The sequence below is a fragment of the Triturus cristatus genome, chromosome 5_1 (assembly GCF_964204655.1).
Source record: "Triturus cristatus chromosome 5_1, aTriCri1.1, whole genome shotgun sequence".
NCBI classification, from domain to species: Eukaryota; Metazoa; Chordata; class Amphibia; order Caudata; family Salamandridae; genus Triturus; species Triturus cristatus.
The window spans coordinates 550,353,294-550,362,282 of record NC_140587.1 but is presented as its reverse complement, the minus strand read 5'-3'; positions in this window follow the sequence as shown (position 1 = coordinate 550,362,282).

Below are 8,989 nucleotides of genomic sequence, written 5' to 3'. Positions count from 1 at the left end.
CAATTTATGCCACACAGTCTCTGGGGTATGCCAAGTTCAAAATGAATCACTTTTTGTAGACTTTCTGTTTTCATTATCTGAGAACTAAAATATATCAGGACTGCAGTTTAAAAACACATTTCTTTGTCCGCAATGTATTAGCATTTAGTCAATAGATTCCAGTGGAGCTTTACAAAATATTTGGCAGCCAGTTTTAACTAAAGATGCCAAAGATTTCAGAGCCGGATTACCTTAAGTACCCAGGTAGTGCTATTTATTGTAGCCTGCGCTAGTTTGCAATGGGTGCTATTTGCCATCATGCACCATTTTTTTCTCTAGCTGTGTGTGCTGCTTTGCATTTGAAAAAGAAAATGCAAAGTTGTAGCTTCTATTTTAGGCAAGGATTTGCATGCAATAGGTCTCACATTTATGAAAGTTCGAGCTATTGGTGTTGGAAATCATATTGTTTATTATTTATGTTTTTTTGTTTGTTGTTGAGTGGATGCATGTTGTTTGTAGTGGATTTATGTGGTTTGACTTGGAATTGTTAGTTGTGGAATTGTGTGGGGTGGAATTGTGTGGTGTGTTGTGTATTTGTGTAGTGGATTTATGTAGTATGGTGAATCGATAGGGGGAGAGATGTATAAAATAGATAGAAAGTAAGATTGAGAAGGATAGGAAGTTTGTGTGTGAAGTGGTGAATGAAGTCTAGATAGAGTACCTGAAATAGTGTGTGAGAAAGAGAGAAAGAATGGGAGACTAAAGAAACATAACTAAATATTTTGAGTATGTAGGCGTTTGCATCTAATCCGGCGCGCATGGGTTAGAGGTAATTAGGAGTACCAACCAACTCGTTTACAAGGCCACTTCAGCATACCCCATGACAACATTACACATACCTCCATGAACAACGGCCTCAAAATCCAAATATAATTTGTATTAATCGTCCTCATAAATCCGAGTAACTGCGCACCTGCAAAGCTTTTCTGTTCCCAATATTATGGCTGCCAAAAATAATAAATAAAAAAAGGAAACAAAAACAAGAAAACAAAGAGTTGGCACCCACTATTTGGATAAAAAGGCAAAGCTAATCTACCTTAACCTGTCAATACTATGGAAAAAAGTGGGTTTCTAAAAAAATGAGATGCGTGCATGAGCTGCGCTCGTCGCTGAAAAAAAATGTTAAAATGGGAGCAGATAGAGCACCGTGTTGGTCACAAGTTCCCTGAAGGCATGATTGGAAATTAAGCAGGGCACAACCTTACCAGGGACCTGCTTGTGAAGCTGGAGGTATATTTTTAGCAGGAGACATTAACTTGATGGATGGAGGGGGTGCGACGATGTACATAACCAGGATTTTAAGTGTACATCAATTCTGTAAAGTAGTCATAACTTGGTTCCTGTGAAGCAAAGAACAACTACTTCTGCTTCCAGGTGCAAACGGAGGAAGATAATATAGCTCTGATGCTTTAGGGTGTACAAAGTGTTTATGGGCGGAGATATCAGGGATGGACAGAAGATGAGAAGATGGGGTATTTCTATAATGTTATATAGTAGTCTTAGGGATGGGGTAGAAGAGCACTGGCTACGTCGGCTTGGACCCATCCCATGATATTTTAATCCCAACTGTGGGGGTGGGGAGCTCATTTAAGACAAAAACAAAGATCCAATGCCCTCATATTGCAGGTTTCAGAAACTTCTGCTAAGCAACTAGTGGGATTTGTTATAGTATGGGATAGCCACGATGTGGTGTGCTTCGGAGTTGCCTATTTGAATATCAGGATGCTGGGTTGTTATTAAGAGCCCATTTTGTCTTGACGTTTTAAAACACAGCGCAGTATCGTCAGGCGTGGTGAGGGCCGGGCAATGGTTTTTAAGGCTCCAATAACAGTCCATGAGTACTCTAAGGCACTTGTAGACATGAAGAGGTAGAGTTAATCATGAATGCTCGCCCTGGAGTTTTAGGAGTGTCCGATTCCATGAGCGATTTCCAGGGCCCCCCACCCGGTAGGGGGAGTACTTTAAGATGGGAGTGTGGCACTACTGCCCCTAGGGAGTAGGGTCCACTACCTGAACAGTGAGCATGGGTATCAGAGTGGCCAGGGAGAAGAGGTCCCGAGGGCAGTGGGTGGTGCTGAAGGCAAGGGTACACAGAGCGGGGAGACCGGGCAATGGGAGCACTGTGCCATTACTTACCTGCACCCCAGGGATGTTCATGGATCCTTCCTCTTCCTCCTTCACCTCATCCATGACCGGGCTGCAAGCTTGAAAGTGGCGAAGGTGGGTCTTGGACAGCAGCCGGAGGGCTGACTGCAACTGGAGGAGAGGCAGAGCCGTGTGGGCTACAGAGGCGGGGGATGGACTAACGGAGGGTGAGGGCTGCCCTAATATATAAAAAAGAAAAAACTCAACCACCATGAAGCAGGCATAATTCAATACAAAGTAAAAAAAAACATGCTACCACTAGAGCGGGTGATAATGCAAAGCAGAAAGATAAAGCTACAACCAGAGTGGGCAATAATGCAATGCAGAAAGATAAAACACAGACACCATGAAGCAGACACGTGGACAACGAGCTAAGCCAAGAAGATGAAGCACTGCAATCGAAGCGAAACAAAACAAGCAGCTATTTGAGAAAAAGTAACAATTTAGAAAAAAAAGTCTCCGAAATCACAACATAAAGGGGCTTAGTAAAGAAGAAATAGTACCTGCATCCAACGGACGGCCACTAATTTATGGGAAATCAATATACACTTCAGTGGTGCACCTGAGTAGCAGGCAAGATTACACTCTGTATAGTGAATACAGCAGGTCTTGCAGACAGCGCATGCACACTGCCTAGGCTCGACCTAGCAAAAATTAACATTGCCTTTTTTTAGTTGCAAAACATCACTGAATGCCACAAAAAGGACTCTAAACAGAACTGCATTTGACATTTGTAGCAGCATCTCAACAACAATTAACAGAGGCAAAGGAAGCATGGCCACGAACACTTTCAATTATTTGGTGCACTGCTATTATGAGAAACAGGCCCGGTAATGAATGCCCAAAAGTTCAGTCAAGATAGTTCATTATCTTTCCCCAAGAGTTCTTTGGCTTGCCTTGCATAGCTAGGACTGAGCTGCAAAGCAATTCTCAGAGAAAGTGGGTGTGGTGCTATGTATAACAGTGCAAGCAATGAGTAACAAGGGTAAGATATAGAGGAATTAAAGGTCCACTCCAACTTCAAGTACAAAGGCAAAAATAATATGACACAAATAATGCATTTTATAGATTGGTCAGAGGAATCAAATGTGTTAATGAAAATATATAAAAATGTTCACAATAAGAAATGGTCATCAAGTGTCCTGCATTAATGGGGAAGTCAGAAAACTGCAAAATGGAATTCTGCGTGGAGTAAGATGTAGGTGGCATAAATTCTAGTTGATCCAGTCTAGCTCGTGGTTGGAGTCTCAGCTTGAAGCAGTCCAATTTCTGCTCTATCACATCTTGATACATGCTGCAGATTTGCATAGAGTGAAGGCATTTGGAAAAAACTTATGCTGGTCTTTAGGGCTGGTTCTGTCTAACTTAGTCCTTTTTGTTCAGTGTTTCTGTGATGAGCAATTCACTTTGATTCCATGGTTCTGTCAACTTCTTAGTACCCAGACTTCTCCAAAAAGACTCTTCCAACGGGCAGTCTTCCCAAATGTGCGAATAACTAATCTTGTGGTCTAACTTAGGAAAGTGGCTTTTTTAGTCCTGGAAGCATGTCATGGATGCAGACAGTCAAGTGTTGAATTATTATTATTATCATAATGGATCCAAGCCACCTCTGAAGTGCCAGAGGGTCTAACAAGATATGATACTAGAATATATAATTTTGCAGAATATTGTCTGCCGCAAGCATTGCAGTATAACTATTGTTTACAAAAATATCACCCCATTGGAGTTAACACTCAAAAATCTACACCTATTGGGAATGCTGACCTGTCAACTCAAATGATACCACTGTCTGTACCACAATATCAGTGTTTTCACACGGTTACTTAGTGAAGAGCTGATATCACAAGGAAGGCAAGCTGAAAACCTCTGCACTGAGTGGGTTCCCAGCTCATCTTTTAAGGCTCTAAGTAGCTGATGTTCGTTAAGGGGTGTAAAAAAGCTCAAGGACATTGGTGTCAGCCTCTGCAAGCTTTTCTGTTAATTTCTGGAGGGGCAATGTGATTGGTGGGGGCAGTGGGTAGAGTTACCTCGCCCACTCTCACTCTGTGATTTTGTTTCAGTTGGCAGGTTTGGAAATAATATATTTGTAAACAATGTTCAGGACACAATTTGTTTTTCAGACTGTACATCTGTAGAATATAGTCTGAATGACAACCCTTTCCAAGGGATTTTAAAATGGAAACCACATGTAATTGGTAGGCAACCCGATTTTAATACACAAAAATTGCAACACTTTAGCCTATTTTTAAACTATTCACACCCTCAACCAGATCAGTCCTGTTTACTTGAAAGGCTTTGAAGATCCTTTAACAGGCACCCTCCAAGGAATTCCAGAAGAGCAGTGATGAAAAACATTCTGGCAGAGACAACCTCCTGAATGGAGCTATGCACAGCAAGGTTATGTTCAAGCAAATGTACCAGCAAATGTATGCCCAACATGCTAAGTCCATTACCTGGCATCCTTGTTGTCATTTTCACCCTAACATTTTGTCTTTAGATCTCCTGTTTCTGCTGAGCTTGTTTATGCTGCTTTAGAACTCTGCACATTTTACCACTGCTAACCAGTGCTAAAGTGCTTTTGCTCTCCCCTTAAAACATGTTAGAGTGGCTTATACCCAATTTAATATTTAATTTACTTCTAAGTCCCTAGTAGTGTGGCACTGCACGTGCCCCGGGCATGTAAATTAAATACTACTAGTGGGTCTGCAGCACTGATTATGCCACCCACTTAAGTAGCCCTTCAAACATCTGTCAGGCCTGCCATTGCAGCCTGTGTGTTTGCAGTTTTGAGCTGCCATTTCAACCTGGCAAAATAAACCTTTTGCCAGGCCCAAACTTACTTTTTAATACATATGAGTCACCCCTGGTGTAGGCCATGGATGCCCAGAGTGCATGGTTCAAAATATATAAAAAAAACTAGGACATGTACCTTTAAGTTTTACATGTCCTGGTGGTGAAAAACTCTTAAATTAATTTTTCGCCACTGCCAGGCCTACCTCTCCCATAGGATAACATTGGACTTACATATTTCATTTTATAAGTATAATTTCCAAATGGGAATAGGTAACTGGTTCATATTTGGTGTCTCTTAAATCACAATTCAAAATCCTAACATACGGTGAAGTCCGATTTTAAATTGCAATTCTAAAAATGCCACTTTTAGCAAGTTGGCATTTTCTTGCCTTAGCCATTTGGTAACTTCAGCCTTTCTATGGGTCATGTAACTGGGTGTAGCTGACAGTTGGGCTTTGTGTATTCCTCCTAGTTAGCCACACCCAATGGGGAGCTTGAGTGTGACTGGATGGGCTATTACTGGCAGGATGGGACGGAGGAGCTAGACACAGCCCCACTTACACCTGAAATGGATGTGTACTGTCTCCACACAAAGGACTGCATAACCCCTGTAGTTTGTATGGAGCCAGGGCCAGGAGGGCAAGGAATGCCTCTAGAAGCTTCTCCCCACTTCAAAGGCACAACTGTGTATAAATACTGGACCTCAGACACCACCACTTCAGTACACTTCTGGACTTGAGGATACTCTGCCAGGAAGTATGGCTGTGCTGCTGAAAGCACTGACACACTGCTGGGCTGCTGTTCTGACCTGCTTCCCTCTTGCCTGGGGAGGAAGAACTGGACCTGCAACTTCATCTTCAACCCAGGAACCCAGAGTGAAGGGTTAGTCTGCTGGCCTCTTGATCTAAGCCTCAGGGACATAAAATGCTCCTCAACATCCTGCACCAGTACCTGGACCCAGCTGCAGTTAGGTCCTGACCCCCAAGTGGCGCCTCTCAGGTCCTGGGCCCATGGTGTGGCTCAAGAGTGCCGAAACAAGCCTTTGGTCTCTTTGAGACCGCAAACGCGCCTGTTCGAACCAAGACCTTTGGGCATTGTGTGTGTGTGTTTGCCATAGTCCACCATTTTTTCTTTGTTCTCCATGCCATGTGGGGGGCTGCCATTTTGTGTAGTCAGTGTCCATGCCTCCTTGCTTGTTGTTGTTTGAACATGTGGCCGACAGCCATTTTGTGTAGCCAGTCAGTGTGATTTTGCCATAGGCCTGCATGTGTTCTTTGTTGTACATGCCTTCTTGATTGCTGCGGTTTGAAGATTTGGACAGTGGCAAATTTGTGTACCCAGCCAGTGTGCTTTTGCCATAGGTTTACATGTGTTCTATGTTGTCCATGCCTTCATGCTTGTTGTTTTTTGGAAATGTGGCCGGCGGCCATTTTGTGTAGCAAGCCAACATACTTTTGCCATACGCCTGCATGTGTTCTTTCATTGCCCATGCCTTCTTGATTCTTGTTGTTTGAACAATGTGGCCAGTGACCATTTTGTGTAGCCAGCCAGAGTGTTAGATCATTTTTTTCCAGTTTTCAAAGCCATTTTCTAGGGACATTGATAGAAGAGGGCAATGCCTTTTTTTATTTTGTTCATTTTTTATGTTTTTCCCTGAAATACGTTTAATGTGCTTGAGGATTATTGTAGTATGTATGACAGTGTTTATATAATATTATATGCATTGTTTTCATTTTCCTGCCAAGAAAGTGGCCTGTGTTGAGAAGAAGAAGCAGATTGCCACGTATGACCTTGCCTCCTTCCACCTTTTTCAGAAAACATGGTGTGCGTGCCGCACTGTCCTCCCGGTAGCAAGCTGGGAGTAGCACTCCCGCATCAACAGCACCAACCCAACTGAATCCCAAGCCCATGTCTCTCAGCGAGGCAGCCACTGCGATCATGGCAATGAGCAGTGAGTCTGAATTAGATTTGTCCTAGCCGCAGGGTACCCAATCGTCTCAGGAAACTGAGCAAAGTTGACAAAGGAGCCGCAGCCAGCAGCGGTTCTCCCTGAAGTAGGAGCAGAGCAGGAGGTTGAGATTCCTGCTGAGCAATATGTAGCTCTTGAACTACTGACTTCGCGATCTCCAGCAAGAAAAAGAAAGGGTACTCCACTATCTTTCCCAAGCCTCCCTTCTGATGATCTGGACATAGATTGGACCCTGGACAAGTCTGAGACCTGCATCGAGAGACAAGGGAAAATGAAAGTTCCTGAAAGCCTTAGAATCATGGAAAGTGATAGTGATGAGGACAAGACAGTGATTGTCAGTTTGGAAGGCAGCACTGTCAGGAAGTGATTCCGATGCGCCTACCGTGTCTTGCGGTAACGCATGACTGGAGAACTACATCTCCCAGAAGGCCTTCTGGGAGGGGCTGAACGTATGTAATCACGTACTGCGCGAGGAGCATTGTACGTGATTCTAATTCTGTGTTTGGATTACCTGGAAGCAGAGTGGCTGCTCCGTTTCCCGCTGGCTGTGCCCTGGATTCCGCGCTCTCCGTGGAGACGCGGAGAGAAGTCCCTTCGTTGTTGGTGCGGCTGCAGTCAGGACTCAGGTACTTTTGCAAGGTGGTGTGGGGGCGAGCTGCTGATAACGCTGGATACCCCTTGTCAGCAGGGGTTTATTTTTTGGGTGAATGACTCTGGAGAACCTGTAATGAGACGTTCAAGGGTCCTTGTTCTGCGACCAACCGAACTGTGTAAACTGCACTAATTATTACTTGCTCTGTTAGTTACCCTTTGGAGTCCTACTTGGCAACCTTTACTTGGAATATTCAGCAAAAGGAGTTTCCAAGCATTGCCGTGTTTTTTCTGGCATAGTTATTTTTGTGTTCCAGTATCTAGACACTTACCGGGGTCTGGAGTTGGTCTTTTCTTTTCTTTTTCCTTTCTGGATTAAAGGGTGTGTGACAGAAGGTATGTATGTGGGTTAGGTGCTGCTACATACATGTATGGTAACGTTGTTTTGATTCTAATGTAAGGTGTTTGAATCCTAGGTGCCTTGCCTTCCCCACAGTAAGAGAGGTATCTTGCTAGACAGAGGGAGGAAGGGTTCACCTCCGGGACGACCTGGTTAAGGTATGGTAATGGCACTAGCGAGACCTTAATGAGAGTAGTTAGGCTTCTGTATCGTATTAATTGTGTGTTTGTCTTGTTTCAGGTTTTCCCTTTCCAACGCTGCGCCTACCCTTTCCCTATCCCTCACTTGATCTGTGCATATATTAGTCAGAGTGTGGGGAAGTCAGGAGGTGGAACCCTTTGAGCATCGCCCTGATCCTGAGGAGCTCAGTTGCCGTGACAGGCACAGAGGTCACTGCGATGACTCCTCCTACTCAAGCTGCTCAGAGGGATCTGGCACCGGTTCCGCCACCTCTGCCACCAGCTTCCATATTTATAAGGACCCCTCTGAGACCTGAATCCACAACTATCTCAGTCGAAGTACGCACTGCAGAGAGGCTTATACCCACCCACTTAACCTCCAGTAGTACCTCCAGTTTTTTAGGCATTAGTAGTGGCACACTAAAAACATTCTCCTCCCCAGTTTGGAACTTCTTTATGATTAGCAAGCAGGAGGAATATATTGCAATATGATTCGTCACCTGCATCAGCAACCTCCAAATGGTACAAGACTCAGATGCAGGCACCACCCCATACAATGATTTCACCAAGATGCACACTGACAGTACCACCTCCTGGTTCTCTCCGGAAGTCTCCTGTGTAAGTGGCATCAAAAAAGAGAAAAATCCAAGCTACTATTACAGGCATGTTTAGGGAGAAGGGGCCCTACGAATGCAACCAGCCAATGGCATGCTTGTACAATGGGAAGCTGGCTAAAATGTTAGAGTTGGACATCTTCCTTTTTTCTTTTGTGGAAGGAGTGGGATTTTTAGAATTTGTAGTGGCCGTCTGCCCGAAATGGAAGGTTCCCAGCTAGAACTATTTTTCCAGAGTTGGTATTCAATCACTCCATAA